The sequence below is a fragment of the Artemia franciscana genome, chromosome 16 (genome assembly GCF_032884065.1).
Source record: "Artemia franciscana chromosome 16, ASM3288406v1, whole genome shotgun sequence".
In the NCBI taxonomy this organism is placed as follows: Eukaryota; Metazoa; Arthropoda; class Branchiopoda; order Anostraca; family Artemiidae; genus Artemia; species Artemia franciscana.
This window is the reverse complement of record NC_088878.1, coordinates 1,703,636-1,727,220: the sequence shown is the minus strand read 5'-3', so window position 1 is coordinate 1,727,220 and position 23,585 is coordinate 1,703,636. Positions and strand designations below refer to the sequence as shown.

The 23,585-nt window shown below is 35.2% G+C and overlaps 1 long non-coding RNA gene across 1 annotated transcript; it reads right to left on the bottom strand.

Annotated features, from left to right (window-relative positions):
* Nucleotides 1–9,187: 9,187 nt before the first annotated feature.
* On the bottom strand, nt 9,188–15,346 carry LOC136036892 (uncharacterized). Its single transcript, XR_010619818.1, has 2 exons — nt 11,598–15,346; nt 9,188–9,295 (listed from the first exon to the last, which is right to left on the bottom strand). It is a non-coding gene; the product is annotated as an uncharacterized LOC136036892 (long non-coding RNA).
* Between the last annotated feature and the right edge of the window lie 8,239 nt (nt 15,347–23,585).

Below are 23,585 nucleotides of genomic sequence, written 5' to 3'. Positions count from 1 at the left end.
TTCCCCGTTTTCTAGTTGTACGCACTGTTGACGACCAGAAAGCAAACTTGCGATGATGCACAGCAAAAACTGCGAGACTTCCAGGGCACAGGCTTCATTGATAACAGTCTCGTGGTCAAGGAGATCGAAAGCTTTCACCAAGTCAGAAATTATTATATCAGCCAGGGCCTCCGAAATTTCTAGGTGCTCTAGTAGATAATAAAGTAATCTGACCAGATAATGTGTTGTGCTGTGCCCTCGACGAAAACCAAACTGCATAGGGTCGATTTTATGTTCTACTTCTGCTAGTAGCCACTGTAGAATAAAGTGTTCAAAGACTTTCGAGATGATGGGCGTCTTCGAAATCGGTCTTAGGTCTGACGGTGAGGTCAGTGATGTTTTCTTCGGAATAGGTGTGGTGAATGCCTTTTTAAACTTATCTGGAAAAACGCCTTCCAGTAGACACTGGTTTTACATCACAGCTAATAGCGTGGCCAGGAAGGAGGAGCATGTGTGTATCAGCCTTATAGGAATTTCGCTGGGGTAAGAGGCTTTTCTAATATCTAGGTGTTCGAATTTTCTTGGACCTGGGAAACTGTGATGACAGGGATGGTTTCGATCGGACCATTCTGTGGTAAAATCTTGAGGGGAGGCTGTTGGCGGCAAATTTTTGAGAAGCGGGCATTAATTATTTCTGCGGTTAAATTCTTTCCTTGCTCATACCTCAAAAGCGATTTTGACTTCTGCTGTCCCATTACCTTCCGTACAGTTGTATGGAACTTCCTTGGATCACTGGCTGACAACTTAGCAAATATTTTGTGTCCATACAGACGCCTAGCTTGCTTTAGTAGTCTCACTCCTATATTTATCTTTTGTTTATATTCATCAGAGTGGGGCTTTGTCTCGTAAAGCATGTCTCGCTCTCTAATGGCAGCTTTCATGTTAGGAGTAACCCATTGTTTCCTCTGCGCCTCAGGGAAGAATCGTTCATACTCTCGAGTCGTTTTCTTATAGAACAGTTCGGTCATGCTGTTTGCATTTTGGTCTTTGAAAAGGCGGAACCAGCATACTGAGTTGAGCCATTCTTTTTAGCCAATTATGCCTTCCTCTTTGAGCGGACAGTAAGTGAATTGGGTTGGTTTACTAGGTTCCACTGTTGATTTTGGTCGCAATAGACCAAATCGTGGTCACTGGTTGAGAGTGATGCTACCACCGAGGGATCTAAGTAGAAATCACCAAGTGTAGTGAAGACCAAGTCATGGGTGTTTTCTCCCCGTGCTTTTACTTTAACAACTTGACGAAGGGCTGTAGAGCTTTCTATCCAGTTCGGCTTCAGGTCGTTGAAGCCCCCACAAAGAAAGATTCCAGCATATGGGTATTTAGTTCTGATGAGGTCGCAACTTTTTTGGAAATATTCCACTAGTTGTCGCCGCGCCGGTATGGTCCTCTTGGAGGGAAATATACCGTGGCTTATATCAGTGACGACACTTGACGAGGTAGGCCTTTCGGTCGTAGCCACAGCCATAAGACCTCGATGTCATTGGTCTTTGGCACTACGACATCCAGGATCCTGTGAGGTATATTTTCTTGGCAGTAGAAACCGACACCACCACCGTGCGTCACAGGCTCACCTGTTGCGCTGCAGCGTGGGGAAATGTAACTAGAGTACTCGTCGATAATGGCCAAAGCAGAAGACGAAATCCATGTTTCTGTCATGCGCATGACGTCAATGTCACGTTTCCTTAAGAAAACTTCCATATATTCTGTCTTGTTGTTGAGAGAGCGAACATTCGGCAGGGCTATTGTTGGAAAGCTGTAAGTTTGGGTTGGCTTCATATTAAAAACTGCTTTCTTTTTCCCTCTTTCCCGGTTACAGAAAGAAGAATCAGGAAGGAGACTGCCCCTTCATCATCCAAACAATCCACCTCATGGTCGCGCAAAATTTCTGAGAGTGCTAATTAGACCAGAAATTGAGAAGTCTAGTTCTTTTATTATAAGTCAAAAGCGATTAGAGACCAACCAGCCGCGGGTAAGGGGAGTTTTTTTTTAAGGTATTAAGGGTATAATTTGTCAACACAAAATTTTGGAAAAATTCAATTTGTTCCGCGTGTTTTTTAACAAAGGCATAAAAAATTTCAAATGAAATTTCTGATGCATTTGTTAAGGTTTCTTCCCCCCCCCCGCCCAAAAAATACCGCCACCCCATAAAAACGGTGGTTACGTCCCTGGTGATTATACATCAATTTATGCCTCTATCTTCCCTCGTCTCTACCTTAGAACTAATTTTGTATTTATTTGATTGAGCAATGATAGCTGGGATGTTTTGGCATTAAAATTTACCCTTTGAGGTATCTCCTTCCATCTACAAAACAATCAGAATACCTCGTTGTAGAAGTTAAAGTCCTTTTTAAGTTTTGTAGTTTATCCATTGCCTTCAGATAATCTTTACTATTGGGAAACATACGGACATTTTTCGCAGGGGATTTTTAGGCAGGGGGGAGGGTTTTGTCTGAAGGAATTTTCAGTGGGGAAAAAATTATTGGAAATAATTTTCATCCAGCGCGAATGAATTTTCTACAGGAGGTAATTTTACATGGAAGGGTAGTATTTTCCACAAAGAGTATTTTCCACGAGGTTGTTTTCGGAGGGGGGGATAAACGCCTAAAACCACTAATATATCTATAATCTGCATAAAATACAAATATATAAGTTTTCTATTGAAAATAACCAGGTGAAAGGCAACTCCAATCAATAAGTACTTAATTAGTTCAAAATAAGGGGATACAGATACTTTTATACTTTCCGTTCCTACCACGAAATTATGTTTTTTTCACTGTTTTTTCATATCCTAATCATTTACGAATAAACCTCAAGTTAATCTTTAACTCGGAAGTTAATCTTTCCGATTAACTTCACAATAAAGTTTCGAATTGAATTCGCTCTACCAAGATTTTGACACATAATGTATAAAAGGATTTTCCCATGCTTCAATACAACACATTGAACTATATTAAAATATTATATAATTACTAACTGCTTTAGGCCTATATGACAATGCCGAATATTTAAGCACTCATCTTTTTATTTCTCATTATAGTATTCTCATTATTTAATTTAATCTCAATATTTAATTCTCATTATCTCTTTTAAATTCTCATTATAGTGTTTGCTTGGAATCACAGCCGTAAGAGACTCTTCAAAAACAAACAGCAAAAAACAAATCAAGCTCCCTGTAGCTGAAGCTCATTGGTATATATTCAGTTTTTGCCTCAATTTCCTTGCTAATGATTCTACCTAATTAAGTATTTCAACGCGTATGTCTTTATGACATGCTTATGCTTCACTAGAGATCCACTGGATTTGCCGCTTTTTTAGTGCATGGAATTGGGTGTGCCGCAACAATTCGAATAGTTCAAACATTAGCACTTAAATGTATTAAGGATAGTATTTATGTTTTCAAACAGTTCGTGGTAACGAACTGTAGTAAGGAGTGACCCGGCTCAATAGTAAACGAAACTCTAAAAAACGGAATTTCGATGCTAAAATATACATCAAAAGAATCGGATTTTTATGCTTATTTTAAATATATAAGTTTCATCAAATTTAGTCTTTGTCATCCAAAGTTACGAGCCTGAAAAAATTTGCCTTATTTTAGAAATTAGTACAATACAACCCCATAATAGTCACAGAATCTTGACGAAAATCACACCATCGCATTCGGCGTATCAGAGAACCCTATAGCAAAATTTTCAAGCTCCTATCTACAAAAATCTGGAATTTCGTATTTTTTGCCAGAAGACAAATCACGGGTGCGTGTTTATTTGTTTTTTTTTGTGTGTGTATTTTTTCCCAGGGGTCATCGTATCGACCAAGTGGTCCTAGAATGTCACAAGAGGGCTCATTCTAACGGAAATGAAAAGTTCTAGTGCCCTTTTTAAGTGACCAAAAAAATTGGAGGGCACCTAGGCCCCCTTCCACGCTCATTTTTTCTCCAAAGTCAACAGATCAAAATTTTGAGATAGCCATTTTGTTCTGCATAGTCAAAAACAATAATAACTATGTCTTTGGGAATGACGTACTCCCCCACAGTCCCTGGGGGAGGGGCTGCAAGTTACAAATTTCGACCGGTGTTTACATATAATAATGGTTATTGGGAAGTGTACAGTCGTTTTCAGGGGATTTTTTTTTTGGTTTTGGGGGTGGGGTTGAGGGGAGGGGGCTATGTGGGAGGATCTTTCCCTGGAGAACTATGTCATTGGGGAACGGAAATTCAATGAAAGAGGGCGCAGGATTTTCTAAAATTAACATAAAAAAACAATGAAAAAATAAACATGGAAAAGTTTTTTCAATAGAAAGTAAAGAGTAGCATTGAAACTTAAAACGAACAGAGATTATTACGCACATGAGGGGTTCTAAAAATACTTTAGCATAAAGAGCGAGGTATTTAGGAGGAGATAAATACCTCTCTCTTTATGCTATAGTATTTTTAGTAATTTCAACTATTTATTCTACGGCCTTTCTGATTCAAAACTTACGATTTAGTGTAAAGAACGAGGTATTACCGAGGGTACAAACCCCCTCATATACAAAATAAAAATTAAAGAATATAAAAGTTTGTTACGTAAGTTTTTTCTTAAGTTACGTATATTTTTTACTAATAAAAAAATTCGTTAAAAATTAAATATTATAGTGGCCTTTTTTTGTAACCGAAAAATTGCATGGCAACTAGGATTCCTTCCCCATCCCTTATTTCTCAAAATCGTCTGATTTTTGGCCATTTAGCCAAAAAAGGAATTAATATGCAAATTTCATTTTAATAATTTATGTGTGGAGAGCCAAAATCAAACATGCATTAATTCAAAAACGTTCAGAAATTAGATAAAAAAAAACTAGTTTTTTTAACTGAAAGTAAGGAGCGACATTAAAACTTAAAATGAACAGAAATTACTCCTTATATGAAATGGGTTGTCCCCTCAGGAATCCCTCGCTCTTTACGCTAAAGTTTTACTCTTTGCCACAATTCTGCTTTTTAAAACAATTAAAAGCTTTAGCATAAAGAGCGAGGGATTGCGGAGGGGACAACCCATTTCATATACGGAGTAATTTCTGTTCGTTTTAAGTTTTAATGTCGCTCCTTACTTTCAGTTAAAAAAAACTAGTTTTCTTATGTAATCATTATCTAGTAACCATCCTGCATAAATGCTTAAGCATTTTGATATTCATTATAAACTATATTTCGGGGCTTCTGTCTCTGTATAACCTAGGCTATATCAGATGAGATTTTTTTCGTATATCAAAGTGCCCGTCGTAACGAATTTTAAGTGAGAAACAAAATAGCAACCATAACTCGATAGTCTAGAATATGGTTATAATTAAAATATATAAACTAAATTAAAAGAATCGGCTTTTTACTAAGATTGAATAGAAAAAATAAGTTTTTTTTAGCTGAAAGTAAGGAGCGATATTAAAACTAAAAACAAATAGAAATTACTCCGTATATGAAAGAGGCTGTTCCATCCTCAACACCCCGCTCTTTACGCTAAACTTTGACCCTTTCTCTCAACTCTACTTTTTAAAACAGTAAAAACTTTAGCGTAAAGAGCGGGGTGTTGAAGAGGGAACAGCCCCTTTCAGATACAGAGTAATTTCTGTTCGTTTTATGGTTTAATATCGCTCCTTACTTTCAGTTAAAAAAAAACTTGTTTCAAGATTCTACGACTTTTAAGGGATGTTTCCCCTATTTTCTAAAATGAGGCTAATTTTTTCAGGCTCGTAACTTTTGATGGTTCAGTCTAAACTTATGAAACTTATATATATATATATATATATATATATATATATATATATATATATATATATATATATATATATATATATATATATATATATATATATATATATATATCTGCATTAAAATGCCAATCTTTTGATATAACTACTGTTATACAAAATTTTGTTTTTTAGAGTTTCGGTTACTATTAAGCCGGGTCGCTCCTTACTACAGTTCGTTACCACGAACTGTTTGATTCCAAATATGTGAAATCCTCAATGTTTAAAGTTAAGTATCAAAACTTACGAGCCTGAGTAAATATGGCTAATTTTAGAAAAAGAGAAAAATAACATCGAGAATTTGAGCAATCCTTATTAACTTACGGCATCCGATTCAGAGAACCACAATTTTGTACTTTTTTCGAGAAGGTCGATCACGGACGTTTGTTTTTATTTTGGGATGACCGTACCGAACCAGTGGTCTAACCTATCGAATGAGAGTTCACTTTAATAACAATTCAAAGTTATAGTTTCCTACCTAAGAGACAAAAAATATCACACCTTAGCCAAGTTGTAATTTCACCATTTTGTGCTACATAACAGTGCAATGGTCGCTAATACAGCCAAAATACTGTCGAAAAAATTGTGAGATGGCCATTGTTCTAGGTCAGTTAAGAAAATTTTGTATTCAGTTTCAATAGCCATTCCGGCATACTGTGAGGCACTTATCCTTAAGCCCATATATACAAATTTACAAAGTTTGTAGACAGCTAGAAAATATAGAGTATTGCAAAGAGAAAACTCCAGCTATTGAGGTCGAGATTAGCGGATTCCTGTGGTAGAGGGGTATGAAATATCAAAAAATCTCTTTTTACCTGTATTTTTAGGCCCTGGAGTAAACCAAAGACTCAGGGCAAAGAATTAAGGAAAGAGAATTTTTTAGATTGTATTTAGTTTTTATTATCAATAAACAATTCCCTATTGCGTGAAAGAAGGTTTCCATGGTCAGGTCTGTACGTTTGGACGAAATCAATCTCTGCACAACCAAAGTTTGTTCAGAGAGAAAATTCATGTTTTGTAAGCACTAGTAATTTGGTCATAAGCTTTAAAGTTGGACTGATTATAGGCAGCGCAATAGCGCTACCCAAGTAAAAACGATGTCGGCAATATGTTTGTTTTTTCTACTTCTTTTTTAATTTTTAGACCAGGGTACTTACTATCGAAAGAGATGCATAGAAACTTCAAAAATAGCTCATTTGATTGGAAATTGAGGTAGCCAGTGCCCTTTTTAATAGTCAAAAGTGATGGAGGGTAGCCAGCCAAATTGTTAAAAGGGCATGTCAGCAATATTTTTGAAAGTTTACTGTATCAAGATGAATTTTTTGTTTTGAAATTGTGACTCGTTTTTTGAAACTTTTCAAACAACTTTTGAAACGTTTACTGTATCAAGATGAAACCTCTGGGGTATTATAAGGGGGATATTTAACTTACCAAAGGGCTGCAAGTATATGCTATTAATACTGATGCTACTACTACTGCTACAACTACGAAAACAACACTTTTTACTGCTCCTACTACTATCAATACTGCTGTGGTGCTAGTACTATTAACGCTAAGCGTATGAATGTGAAAATATGACAGAATATTGAGCGGAAATTTGAGCTAAATCAAAAGACGTAATGTGCAGGCAGAATATCAAAGGGATGTATTTCAATAATAAATTTGGGTATTAAGTTGGAACTTTCAGAGAACACTTAAAGGGGGGGGATAAATTGAAAAATACAATATGTTCATGCTACTACTACGCTTAAAAAAAATTGGATTTTCAACAAAATATTTTGCTGGACTTCAAACAAGTAAAACCGAACTCATTTTTTATTTTAATAAACTTTTGGACTTCAAAACAAGATTGAAATTTCTTGAATTTCATATTAAATTTGACCAGAAACCATTGAAAACATTATATTCAGTATAAATTCAATTCAAGAATTGGAATTATAACAGAAAAAGGCGGATACTAATTGTTTTTTTGAATGTGCATATTAATATAATTGTCTTTTTGATTATATAAACATAAGGACATATATTTTTACTTTGAAATGAGTTGAATTTACTTGTCTACAAGAATGGGCTTTTTATGTGGATTCCAAGTATAATAATGTCATTAAGTTCTACGATCCGGAGAATATATGCGCGTTTTCTGAAAAAGGGGGAAATACCCCCCAAAAAGTCAGCAAAACTTGATGTACATTACATCATCAAGTTCGGAGTATTAGAAAAATGAATTGTAGAGGTTCAAATCTCATAGACCATATGATTCAGTGTCGTTGAAAGGTCCAAAAACTATGCATCTGAAGATGGCCTAACTTCCACATTCCTTGGTAAAGCGTTGTTAGCTATGCAATTTGCCCATTGTTTATGATTAGCTTTTGTTATGGGGAATTGTACGGAATTTTTTTTTGTCGATGAATATTCTGGGAGGGGGGAGATCTAAAGAGATAATTTTTATGAGGAAGAAACTTTAAAGTACACACAGAGGGGAGGGGGTGTTACTGTGAATTATTTGAAAACGGTCAAAAATTAAATTCAAAAACTATAAGTGTTTCCAGTGAAAAGTAAGAGCAGCTTTAAAACTGAACACCAACTGAAATTCTTTGTGTATATGATGGGGTCCCCTACTTAAGCTTTTGCTCTTTACGCCAAAGTTTGACTTTTCGTCACACTATATATATATATATATATATATATATATATATATATATATATATATATATATATATATATATATATATATATATATATATATATATATATATATATATATATATATATATATATATATATATATATATTTTTATATTATATATATGTCTGTTGTTTTTGTTTGAATTGTGATTTGAAATTGATTTGAAGAAATTTCATAGAATATTGGACGTTTCATATCCATGAACTAGGACACAAAAAAATATTTTATCTTTAACTGAAGGGCAAACTACGGGTAGATAATGATAATACCTTTAAACCACGGATCATCAAAACCCGAAACAACAAGGGGGCATTGGCATTTATAAAGAGAACAGCAGAGTGGCTGGAAGTCTCAACAATAATGGTAAGTGATCGGTATATTTTGTTAACTGGATGCTTTATGTTATGTTTTCAGTAGTATAGGCCGTAACAGCTCACACGACCAGGATAGGCTTTTTAAGCACCGCCCCCTCCCCACCCCGATCCTCCAATCAACTGTCTTCCAGATGCAAGTGACGCAACATTGCGATGTCGCAACGGTAGGTATTCACGAACCTGGTGGTTATTACACAATATAGTCTAGGCTAGTAAAACTATGAATTTTAATTCTTTCTATGCCGGAAGAAATATTTCTAAGAGTAGGTCTAGATTTTTCCTAGCTTCCAATATGGCATAATTAATTAAGAGTAAAAACTAGACATATAATAATTTATTGTACACAATATAAAATACACAAAATACATAAAATATATACATAAATATAGTTTTCTTGTGAGAAATTCAGGAATACTGGAGGAGAACCCTGTAAAGGAAAAGAATATTAATGATTTGTACAAATGCAAATGAAATTAAGAGAGGTATTGCAGGAAAAGGGGGTTACATTCTATTTGGCAATCTTGGTAACTACATTCCGATGGTCGGTAAACAAAGGTGTTATTGAAAATAGGGTTAGAATTGTTTTGCAATTATTGACATTTTAGCATTCCAATTGGTCATTGGATTTTCCAGTCAGAATTGTGAAAAGGGGGAGATTTCCCAATACTGCACAAATTTCACAATATTGCATAATCTTGAGCAAAAGCTATAAAAGGCAAGGGTTAAAGATTATAGCATCAGTTACAGTTTTGCTTACGATAAGAAAGTGTTCATTGATTTATAATGGAAAGTGAAAATTTAAACAGTGGAAGTAGTCAGGGTTCTGGATTTTCAGAACCACCAGCGAAAAAGATAAGAGTTTCAATTAATGATAACGACGCACAAACCAGTGTTGACTCGCTAGTCCAAAATTTTTTGGATTCGAACGAAGATGATCTCTTCTTACAAGTAGATTTAGATGAACTGGGTCCTTCTAATCAGTTTGGAGGTCCTCAATTTGAATTGAATGGTAGCGACACACAAACCAGTGTTGACTTGCTAGTCCAATTTTTCTTAGATGATAACGACGATGATCCCCTCTTACAAGTAGATTTAGATCAACCGGGTTCTTCTAATCAGTTTGGAAGAGCTCAATTTGAATTGAAAGATCTTGCCTTTTACAGTTACTTAAGATCATATAGCTTTAAACCCAATGTTGCCTTTAAGACCCAAAGATCTGGCGAACTAGTCAATGTTTTACGCCAAACTATCGGAGGAATAATACGACAAATTCAAGAAGAAGAACGTACTAGCGTAAGAGCTCAACTGGCAGTTAATGCAATTTTTAGTCGGGAAGATGAAGAGGATAGGATTGTCCCTTTGCTTTCGTACATGGAACATTTTTATAGAGGTGGGGATATAGATACAGAAATTGACAAATGCATCACAAAAATCAATGAATCGGCTGAGAAGTATGCAGAAAATGGGAGTGGATATTCACTTACAGGGATCCAGAGTCTCGACATTCATATTGCGAAATTTGAGGGGAATTTTGCCATTCCCGTTAACCGGAAAGGACATCCAGCTCCGCAAGCCCTTGCTAGCAAAAGAGGAATTTTACAGATACGGTTCGACCAAGGATTGCAATGTTTTAAATGATCAGTCTTGGCAGCGGGACATCAAGTTTTAAAAGACAATTTTAGTCAGTCTAATTTAGTAGAGTCAATAGGAATGGGCTAGAAGGAAGTCATGGAGAACCCGGTAATTTTCCAACCGTTACATTCAACTGTTTTGAGGGAAAATGGCCAATCAAAATCAACGATATCTCAAAATGGGAGCAAGAAAACGCCTCTGCCACAGTAGGGATATGTGTATTACATTATAATGAACTAGAGAAAGCAAATTGTCCAATTCGTGCTCCATCTGATTTTAATGTAAAATATTATGCCTATTTACTGTATGGAGAGTCGGATGATGCAGACTACGCTCATTTTTGGCCTATCATAAATCTAAGCCGTTTACTATCTTCAGGAGAACAGCGCGATTCTATTGTCCATACTGCCGGTCACCATCAAGGACCGAGAATAAATTAAAACACCATATTGAAGCCTGTTCTCCTTACGGTTTACAAACAGTGTCTATGCCAAAGGGCGAAAAGTAATAATTGAATTTAAGGATTTCTATAATAAAATGCCCTTTCAATATAGGATTTTCGCAGATTTCGAGTCAATCATCAAAAAAGTTGACGAACCTATTCGAAAAGAAATAGTTTCAGAGCACCGACCAGCAGCGTACGCACATGTCGTCGTCAAACACGGTAAAAAACTTGAGCAATACCGAGAAACCTATGGACCAACTTGCCATATTGACGGCATGCTATTACTCATTCAAGACGCACAAAACTGCTTAGACGAAATATATGATACTTGTCACGAGATGATAATTACTGAAAAAGATAGTCATAAATTTCAAGAGACTAATTGTGGTATAAGTGAAAAACCCTTGATCGAAAAACCGGAAAAAGAAGGAGATAGAGCAGCCAGACACCACTGCCATTATATTAAAGGACCGAATTTTGAATGTTTAGCTCACTCGACATGCAACACCGTTTTAAGACATAAGCAGTATATTCCGGTTGGGTTCCATAATTTAAGTTATCACATAAAACATGTTTTGGAAGCCCTTTCACAAATTGAAGGTTTTAATCTAAAGTACAAACCATTGGCTAATTCAAGCGAAAAATTTCTCACCTTAAAAATTAGCTGGTCCCGGAGCCTTGAAAATAATCAAGAACGCCGCTATTCAATTCTCTTCTTTGACGCTTTTGCATTCCTGCCAAAATCCTTAGAAAATTTGATTGCAGTACAAAAGGCTGAAAATCCACAGTCTTTCCAAATCCTACAACAGAGATTTTCAAATGATCATCAATACAATCTACTTACGCAAAAGAGTGTTTTCCCGTATAGTTATATGGATGAATTTAGACGGTTTGAAGAGTCAAGTTTACCATCTCAAGCATCTTTTTATAATGATCTCAACCAAACAGTATATAAGTACAGAAGAATATGCTCTTGCGCAAGAAGTTTGGAATGTCTTCGAGTGCAAAAATTTATGGCATTATTGCGGAGTTTATCTTGTATCAGACATGTTAACTCTAGCCGATGTTTTTATGACCTTTGTTGAAGATGTACTAGATCTTTATAGTTTAGACCCAAATGCATATTTTTCAACACCATCTTTAGCATACCAACTAATGCTGAAATTTGCAGCTCCAAATAAAATCCACTTAATCAAAGATTTAGAAATTCATCTTAAGATTGAAAAAGCTATATATGCTGGTCTGGTATTCCATAATGATCGGTACATTCAATATGACCCTACTCATCCTGATAATCCGAGCTACGGTTTGCGTTTAGATAAGCTATAAATGAAGTCATAAAAGAAACGGAGAAAAAACAAATTATAACTATTCAAACCAATGATGGGATTGCTGATAACCCAGTTGAAGTAGCTGAACTGTTCGCAGACCATTTTTTGAACATCGGGAAAACTGTCTAAAGCAAAACTACTAGCGGCCAACCATCGAAATTAGAGTTTGAAGACAATCGAGGCACCAATGGAATATTAAACCGTATACACAAACGAGGTAAATAAAATTGTAGCACCAACCAAGTCAAACAGCGCAGGAATAGATGGACTAAATCTACGAGCTTTTAAATCCATACCACCCACAATAGTGCCCATGTTAGTCTATCTGATAAATCTATCTTTTAAAGAAGAACGATTTGCAGATCCATTAAAGCTAGTAAATGTTGTTGCGTTGCCAAAAAGCGGATCGCTTGCTGACATCTCAAGCTGGAGACCCATATCGATTTTGCCACTTTTATCCAAAATTTATGAAAAACAAGGCATAAAAGACTATGAGTGCTTAACAAAAACGGGGATTTTTATCTGAGACACAATTTTATTTCAGGATATCTTATTCAACTGTGCATGCTCTGGAGGATCTGAAGGATACAATAAATAGTGAACTAGATAAAAGGAATTTTTTGTATGTTGATTTTTATAGATTTTAAAGAAGCTTTTGATACAGTAGATTTTAGCATTTTATTGAAAAGATTACGTTGCCTAAGAATAAAGATTGATTTTTACATGGTTTGAATCTTATTTGAGTGGGAGGCTTTTAAAAGTGATATTAGATTGTACGGTTTCTAAGCATTAACCAATTACTTGTGGAGTTCCAGAGGGTTTACTCTTGGGTTCACTATTATATCTTATATATTGTGATATAATGGGATTTTACATACCACGAGCCAAATTCACTTAATTTGCAGATAGTACTGCACTTACACTTACAGGAAAGACTTTCAATAAACATACTGATAATGCTAGTGAAGCATTAAAAAGACTACATGCATTTGTCTCTGTAAGTCGGCATTCAATAAATACAACCAAAATAATTTTTTTATATTCACTGGAATAGGAACAGCACCTACCATTTCTCCAGGAGATATTATTTATAATAGAACGGACGTTCAAAAAACTCTAACGGACGTTCCAAAAACTCAATATCTGGGATTTATAGTGGACGTTAAACACGGCTGAAAAACATAAAGTGACATGATTTCATGTAAAGTGTCAAGAGGTGTTGGGATGCTGCATAAACTTAAATAATTTTGTCCAACTAAAGTACAACTGTCATTGTACCATTCGTTAGTATCGTCATATATTAATTATGGATGTATGATATGGGCGAGAAATTTTTACACAAATTATAAGAGAGTACAGGTACAGAAAAAAAGCTGTTCGGATTATTGGAAATTATGACCGAAGAACTGATAGTACGTTAAGTATATTTAAAAAGTTGAATTTATTAAATATAGGTCAAATTTGAGATACGCAGACAGGCATTTTTGTTTTTCAGTGCTCTAATATTTTAGGACCTGATATTTTCAGAAGTTATTTAAAACACAATTCGTTTTACCATCAGTATTTTACTCGACATGGAAATAATCTGATTAATGAAGCGGAAACCCAACGCAATTGGAACATGTGAAAAGACACATAGGCTCGACAATTTAGAATGCATTCCCAGAGTACATAAGGGAGTCTGAGAGTCTCCCACAGCTTAAGTGCCGGTTAAAAATGTATTTTATGAATGATAAATGATCAAAATTGTGAAGAGAAGCGTATTGAATAAGAGTGGGCTATCCAGAATTTTTCAGGCCTGATTAGTTATTTGAAATATTATATATTTTTGTTCTTTTCTTTTTTGTGTATTTGATGAGTGAGCATTATTGATGATTACAATAATATGAATGCATTCGCTAGTATAGGCCAGAACGGCCTTTTTGCGTCTAATTGATATTTACGTGATATAAAGGTTTTAAATAAAATCTATAAGCCTTTACTGAGATCTCAGTTAAAATCAAAAAAATTCATTGACTTTTTCCATTATGCCTTTATATAATTCAGATTCTTTATCTTTGGGAAATTGCAATTGTTTTGATTTTATATGATCGCGTATAACACATTTTCCTTCTAGAAACAATTTATGTATATTTCTATCTTTATTATAACTTACAGAATAAAATTTTTTATCGGTTTATGTTAATGCCTTTTCACCTTTTTTTTAATTAATGCGAAAGAACACAGAATGTTCATTATTTCGTTTAAGTTTTTAAAACAATTTTTTCAAATTCACTTTTTTTTTTATTGTTTTCAATTTTCGATTTGCCACCTTTACCATAAAAATTAGATGGAAAAAATTATCCAATGATGAGAAATTTTTCAGTTTTAGTTTCAAATATAGTGAGTCTTTATCTAGATGAGTATAGGGTGATTTTTTCCATTTATAATAAATATTACTTAATTAATTAATATAATGGGGATTTTTACTATGATGAGCATTATACTTTAATACAAAAAAGGAAATATTCTATTATATTCATTATATGAATTTAAATTATTGAATATCATATATACTACATTTCATTAACGCAAACGTTCATTATGATTTATATGCTTTGATAACGAGGGTGAATTTCGCGAGTAGATTACTAGAACGCGGACGAATAATTATATAGCAACCATGCCAATTGATACCACTACATTCTTTTTAGGAAATATTTTGAAAAAAAAGGAAACATATGAATATAAATTATTATTATTATTATATCTTTCATAGCTCTTTCACTACATTTTATACATGTTATATATTTACAAGTAATATCCAACATTCTAATCACTGTTGGTAAATTTTTAAAACCCTATAATATCATAAGAAATGTTGTACCAAGCACTTCTTCCCTATCACTTAGGATCCATTTAAATCGAAAAAATATTAAGTAAAAAAAGTCAAAACGTCTTTCTATAATGGCTTATATAGCAACGATCAGCCGATTCCATTAAACAGTTTATATAATTTATTATACATTTATTATACACATATAATTTATTATAGTTGAGGTGGCGCTTCGCACCACCCCAACAACTAGTTGGTGGGGGCGCTTCGCCCCCCCCCCCAAGCCCCCCGCGTGCTTACGTCGGTACGCGACATATTAGTTACGTGCCATTGTAGTTGTGTCCCTGTGTCGCACCTGTGAATATAAATATATATATATATATATATATATATACATATATATATATATATATATATATATATATATATATATATATATATATATATATATATATATATATATATATATATATATATATATATATATATATATATATATATATATATATATATATATATATATATATATATATATATATATGTGTGTGTGTGTTTTTAACTACGTAAAACTTGCGAATATACAACATTCTTCGCTGTCCCATTGTCTGTGCATATAAATAGATTGTCAGGTTTACTGACTCTTGAATATGTAACATATAGATGTCCATGGGAAAACAATCCGTATTCAGATCTATACTTCATGATTCTAATGATTGCCCTTAAACTTTGTTGATGGTGATTGCTAATCGACCATTCCCTGTGTCGCCGTCGTCATTTATATATCCCCCTGTGCCCCCCGGCGTCCCCATTGTAGCTGTATCCCTGTAGTCCGGTCGTCATTTATATTCCCTGTGTCCCGGTCGTCATTTGTGTTCCGGTGTCCCAGTCTGTAATTTCTCTTTGAGTGTCCCGGTCGTCATTTATATTCCTTGTGTCCCGGTGTCCCGGTCGTCATTTGTGTCCCGGTGTCCCGGTCTGTATATACATTCGTTTTTGAATTGGTTTTTTTTTAGTTTTTAGTTTTTTACCTTTTTTTAGTTTTTTAGTTATACCTCATGATTCTAATGATTGCCCTTGAGCTTTGTTGATGGTGATTGCTAATCGAACATTCACTGTGTCCCCGTCGTCATTTATATACCCCCTTGTACCCCTTGGCGTCCCCGTTGTAGTTGTGTCCCTGTGTCCCGGTCGTCATTTATATTCCCTGTGTCCCGGTCATCATTTGTGTCCCGGTGTCCCGGTCTGTATATACATTCATTTTTGAATTGGTATATGATGAAATGAATTTTTTTTTTAGTTTTTTTCCTTTTTAAGTTTTTTTTTCTTTTTCAGTTTTTAGTTTTTTTATTAGTTTTTAGTTTTTTTTTCTTTTTAGTTTTTTTGCTGTTTTTATCCTTTTTTTAGTTTTTTTCTTTTTTTTTCTTTTTTTTTTCTTTTTAGTTTTTTACCTTTCTTTTAGTTTTTTTTTTAGTTTTTTAGCTTTTTTAGTTTTTTTAGTAGTTTTTACCTGTCTTGGTTTTTTTTAGTTTTTTTCTTTTTTAGTTTTTTTCTTCTTTTGTATTAATGCTAAAGCCAAGATTCGAACCTGGAACCTCTCGGACCTAGAACCTGGAACATAACGCTTTACCAACTGAGCTACTGTATTTGTATTTGTATCGATTAACGTATTAATTGTATTGATTAACGACGCTTCTTGACTACTAAGGTCCCTGCGTCGGCCCTGTAGTGCATTCCTACAACATGGTTCGATCTCTGGGTCCCGTATTACCACGCTAAGGTCAAACCTACTGCACCAACACAGGTAGTTATATAACTGAACTGCTTCGGCTTGAATACATTCGTTTTTGAATTGGTATGTGATGAAATAATTCAGACGTCATATGCGGACAGTGACGTCACTCGACAGACACACAGACAACTTATATATATATATATATATATATATATATATATATATATATATATATATATATATATATATATATATATATATATATATATATACATATATATATAAATAAGTTGTATGTGTGTGTGTGTGTCGAGTGACGTCATGTTCGTGTGTCGACTGACGTCATGTTTTTGACTGACGAAATTACAGACCGGGACATCGGGACACAAATGACAACCGGGACACCGGGACATAGGGAATATAAATGACGACCGGGACCATATATATATATCTCCTATATATATAAACATAAGTTGTCTGTCTGTGGATCAGGCGACGTCATGTTTCTGTGTCGACTGACGTCATGAAGTTAGTTGTCGTCATTTTTGCTAAGACGTTGACGTCAGTAAAGATATTTAAGACATATATGTTCACGTAGAAATCTATTAATGTTTTAGTTTAAAATGACTGATGAGCTTACAATGGCAAAAGCCGATGAAGATGCTCAAAGAGTCTATGCCAAAAAACTTGCTGCTGATAGAGAAAGTCAGAAAAGAAAGCGTGCCGAGGAACTACCAGAGCAACGCGAAAGCAGACTTGCTGCTAAAAGAGAAAGTGAAAAAAGAAGGCGTGCCGAGGAATCACAAGAACAGCAAGAAATCAGGCTTGCTGCTGATAGAGAAAGTAAGAAAAGAAAGCGTGCCAAGGAATCACAAGAACAGCAAGAAATCAGGCTTGCTGCTGATAGAGAAAGTAAGAAAAGAAATTGTGCCGAGGAATCACAAGAACAGCAAGAAATCAGGCTTGCTGCTGATAGAGAAAGTAAGAAAAGAAATTGTGCCGAGGAATCAGAGCAACCTGAAAGTTATCGCCTGGCATTCAGGTACAGCCCAGTCGATGATTATAGCTTGAGTAGATGTGTTCAAATCGGGACAATGTCTAAAATTTGTCCCTATTGCAAGGCCTTGAAATTCAATGGTGAAACAATGGGAATGTGTTGCGCCTCAGGAAAAGTTAAACTTCCTCTATTGGCTGCACCACCAGAGCCATTGAAGACTTTCCTTACTGGAACTACGTCAGAATCTAAGCGTTTTTTGTCAAAAATCAGAAAATACAACTCATGTTTCCAAATAACGTCGTTTGGAGCCCAAATTGAAAATCCAGATCAATTTATGTCTACTTTCAAAGTAATAGGGCAAATTTATCATAGATCAGGATCCCTTCTACCATTCTCAGGTGAGAATCATAAATTTTTACAATTGTACTTCATCAGTGATAGAAATTCTGAATTGAATGCACGTTGCGAAATTTTTCCCAACGTTGAAAGGACAATCGTTTCCCAATTGCAACAATTTTTCCACGAAAATAATAATTTAGTGCGTCTGTTCAAAACAGCCATCGATTTGATGCCTACTGATACGCATAAAATTGTTATTTCCGCTGACAAAACGCCTCCTGGCCAACATGTGCGTAGATACAATGCTCCAACTATCGACAAAGAGGCAATCGTTATGGTCGGTGATCAGTTTTTACCTCGAGATATTATTCTTCATAAGCGAAACGTTCAGTTGTTAAAAATTGCTGAAACTCATCGATGCTGCGATGCCCTACAATATCCTATCATTTTTTGGGATGGAGCCGACGGCTATCACTTTAATATTAAATTGATGAATCCAGCCACTAACAAAGAAATGAACAAGAAATGCAGTGCAATGCATTATTATTCCTATAGACTAATGATTCGGCAGGATGAAGAAAATTATATTTTAAAATGCCGTGAATTGTTTCACCAATTTGTCGTTGATATGTATGCTAAAATTGAATCAGAACGTTTGCTATATATCCGCCTGAATCAGACCAAGCTCCGCTCTGAACAATACATTCATTTGCGAGATGCAGTTATAAATGACGGTAATACCACAAACGTTGGAAGATTAACAATTTTACCTTCGTCATATGCTGGCAGTCCCCGTCATATGCATGAATATGCTCAAGATGCTATTGCGTATGTTCGTCTCTATGGTCGTCCAGATTTATTTATTACATTTACATGTAATCAATCTTGGGACGAGATACTGCAGCTTTTACTTCAAGGCCAATCGGCGGTTCATAGGCATGACATTACGGCCCGTGTCTTCCGGCAAAAGTTGAAATCACTGATAAACTACATAGTAAAACTTGAAGTGTTTGGGTCAGTGCGATGCTGGATGTACTCAGTGGAATGGCAAAAACGAGGTTTGCCACACGCACATATACTAATCTGGCTACATAAAAAAATTACTTCGAACGAAATTGATGATGTGATTTCCGCTGAAATACCTGATAAAAATGTCGATAAGGGGTTACATGATATTATTGTAAAAAATATGATACATGGACCTTGCGGTGCACTGAACGAAAATTCACCATGCATGGCCAAAGGAAGGTGCACAAAGCCAATATCCTCAACTTTTAGTATCAAAGACAATTACTGGCAATGATGGTTACCCACAATATAGAAGAAGATCTGCTGAATATGGTGGTAAAACAGCAATAATAAAGAAGCGTAACGGTACCACCATCGAAGTAGATAACCAGTGGGTTGTTCCATATTCCCCATTATTATCAAACACATTTAATGCACATATAAACGTTGAATACTGTAACTCCGTAAAGGCAATCAAATACATATGTAAATACGTCAACAAAGGCAGTGACATAGAAGTTTTTGAGTTGCAGCCCGAAATCAAAGATTTCGACGAAATCGTACAATATCAGGCTGGAAGATACATAAGCAGTAATGAAGCTGTTTGGCGAATTCTTTCATTTCCGATACATGAACGTAGTCCAGCTGTTGTTCACTTAGCGGTACATTTACAGAATGGTCAACGTGTTTATTTCACGGAAACCAACGTGCAACAAAGAGCCCTGAATCCACCGGATACAACATTAACAGCGTTTTTTCGCTTTGCAAAAATGATTCTTTTGCAAAAAAACTGCTGTATACTGAAGTGCCTTCGTATTACACGTGGAATACTAAAAATAAAGTATTTGAACGTCGAAAACAGGGTAAGTCAGTCGACGGCCAACCTACCATCTTCAAAGATACCACGATAGGAAGACTCTACACCGTTCACCCCAATCAACATGAATTCTTCTTTCTACGCCTGCTTTTGGTGAATGTACCCGATCCGACATCCTTTGAGTATTTGAGAACTGTAAACGGTACTATACATGACACTTACCGTAGTGCATGCCAAGCTCTTAATTTATTGGAGAATGACCAACACTGGGATAACTGCATCAATGACGCGTGCAAAACGTCAACCCCAAGTCAAATTCGTGCATTGTTTGGCATCATTTTAACAACTTGCTCTCCATCAGCTCCTACAGAGTTATGGGAAAAATATAAGCAAAAAATGTCCGAAGATATACTCCATCGAAAACAGTTAGAGACGTCAGATATGACTTTTGATTTTACATCAGAAATTTATAACTACACTTTAGTTATTATAGAAGATTTGTGCGTACGTATGGCAAACAAACCTCTTCAGGATTTGGGAATGCCTTCACCTAACCGTATCGCTGCTGTTTCGACATGTGTAGAATTGGATCGTGAACAAAGTTAAAGTACGAGTGATCTATTGTCGTATGTACAAAATAACATTTCCAAGTTAACGTCGGAACAAAAAGACATTTATGATACGATAATGCATTGTGTCGATAACAACGTTGGAGAAATTTTCTTTTTGGATGCGCCAGGAGGTACTGGTAAAACGTTTGTGATAAAACTGATTGTGGCATCAATTCGATCAAAAAATGATATAGCGTTGGCAATTGCGTCGTCCGGAATAGCCGCAACATTGCTGCCTGGTGGAAGAACTGCTCATTCCGCTTTGAAATTGCCTCTGAATTTGCATTCTACAGAAACTCCCACGTGCAATATTTCCAAATCATCTGGGATGGGTAAAGTATTGCAGCAATGCAAACTTATTATTTGGGATGAGTGCACAATGGCACACAAAAAATCGCTCGAGGCTCTGGATCAATGCTTGAAAGATTTGAGAGGCAAGTCGAAACCCTTTGGCAGCACATTATTATTGCTTGCGGGAGATTTCAGGCAAACATTACCTATAATACCTAGATCAACTCCTGCAGACGAAATGAATGCTTGCCTGAAAAATTCTAATTTATGGGCACACGTAAAAATATTAAAATTAACTACAAATATGCGTGTCCGATTGCAAAACGATGACTCTGGTCAAACATTTTCAGATCAATTGCTGGCAGTTGGAAACGGAAAGCTCCCAGTAGACTCAATTTCAGGACGTATACAACTACCTGCTGATTTCTGTAATTTAGTGACGTCCAAAAATGAATTGATGGAAAAAGTATTTCCGAATATTCTAAAAAAAATTTAAAATAATAAATGGCTAAGTGAAAGAGCGATTCTCGCACCCAAAAATATAGACGTCCACGAAATCAACAATATTGTTTTGACCAAGATTCGAGACCAGGCAGTCCTTTACAAGTCAGTCGACACAGTTTTGGAACCAAATGAAGCGGTTAATTATCCATCTGAATTTTTAAATTCCATAGATCTTTCAGGGTTTCCACCACACGTGCTACAACTAAAAATAGGCGTACCAATAATACTTTTAAGAAATATCAACCCACCAAAGCTTTGCAATGGCACGCGACTTGCCGTAAAAAAAACAATGGAAAACCTAATAGAGGCCAAAATCTTGACAGGGCCTTTTGAGGGTGAGGCTGTTCTTATTCCTCGCATTCCCATGATTCCAACGGATCTGCCTTTTCAATTTAAAAGATTGCAATTCCCAATTCGATTAGCATTTGCAATCACCATTAACAAACCTCAGGGTCAATCATTAGAAAAATGTGGTATAGATCTTAATACTGATTGTTTTTCCTATGGACAATTGTACGTTGCATGTTCGAGGGTCGGTAAACCTGACAATCTATTTATATGTAGCGACAATTTGACAGCGAAGAATGTTGTATATTCGCAAGTTTTACGCAGTTAATTTGTATTGTATCTATCTATCTATCTATCTATATAAAAACGAGTTGTATGTATGCATGTTTGTTTGTTTGTAAAAAGAGCGTTTGTATATGACGTCATTATTAGTACATAAGGCTTTGTATATGCACAGACAATGGGAAAGCCAAGAATGTTGTATATTCGCAAGTTTTACGTAGTTTGAAACACATATATAAATCTATCTATATTCACAGGTGGGACACAGGGACACAACTACAATGGTACTTAACTAATAATGCGCGTAACGACTTAAGCGCGCGGGGGGGCTTGGGGGGGGGCGCGAAGCGCCCCACCAACTAGGTGTTGGGGTGGCGCGATTCGCCACCCCAACAGCTAGTATATATATATATATATATATATATATATATATATATATATATATATATATATATATATATATATATATATATATATATATATATATATATATATATATATATATATATATATATATATATATATATATATATATATATACTTATCTATATATATATATAAATAAGTTGTATGTGTGTGTGTGTGTGTGTGTTTGTGTGTGTCGAGTGACGTCATGTTCGTGTGTCGACTGACGTCATGTTTTCGACTGAAAAAACTATAGACCGGGACATCGGGACACAAATGACAACCGGGACACCGGGACATAGGGAATATAAATGACGACCGGGACACTCAGAGAGAAAGCGACCAGGACACAAGGAATGTTCGATTAGCAATCACCATCAACAAAGCACCGGGACACAAATGACGACCGGGACACAGGGAGTATAAATGACGACCAGGACATAAGTAAAAAAAAAAAAAACTAAAAAAAGGTAAAAACTACAAAAAATAAAAGAAAAAAAAACGAAAAACTAATTTTTTAGCTTTTTTAGTTTTTTTAGTATTTTCTTTTTAGTTTTTTTTGTAGTTTTTATCTTTTTTCGTTTTTTTTCTTATTTTGTATTAATGCTAAAGCCAAGGTTCGAGCCTGGAACCTCTCGGACCTAGAACCTGGAACATAACGCTTTACCAACTAAGCTACTGTATTTGTATTTGTATCGGATTAACGACGCTTCTTGACTACTAAGGTCCCTGCGTCGGCCCTGTAGTGCATTCCTGCAGCATGGTTCGATCTCTTGGTCCCGTATTACCACGCTAAGGTCAAACCTACTGCGCCAACACAGGTAGTTATATAACTGAGATACTTCGGCTTGAATACATTAGTTTTTGAATTGGTATGTGATGAAATAATTCAGACGTCATATGGGGACAGTGACGTCACTCGACAGACACACAGACAACTTATCTATCTATCTATCTATATATATAAAAATAAGTTGTCTGTGGATCTGTGGATGGATCAGGTGACGTCATGTTTGTTCGCATATGACGTTTGAATTATTTCACACTAATACAAAAGAAGAAAAAAACTAAAAAAGGTAAAAACTACAAAAAAAACTAAAAAGAAAAAAAAAACTAAAAAAGCTAAAAAACTAAAAAAAACTAAAAAAGGTAAAAATCTAATAACTAAAAAAAACTGAAAAAAATAAAAAAAAGGCAAAAACTACAAAAAAAATAAAAAC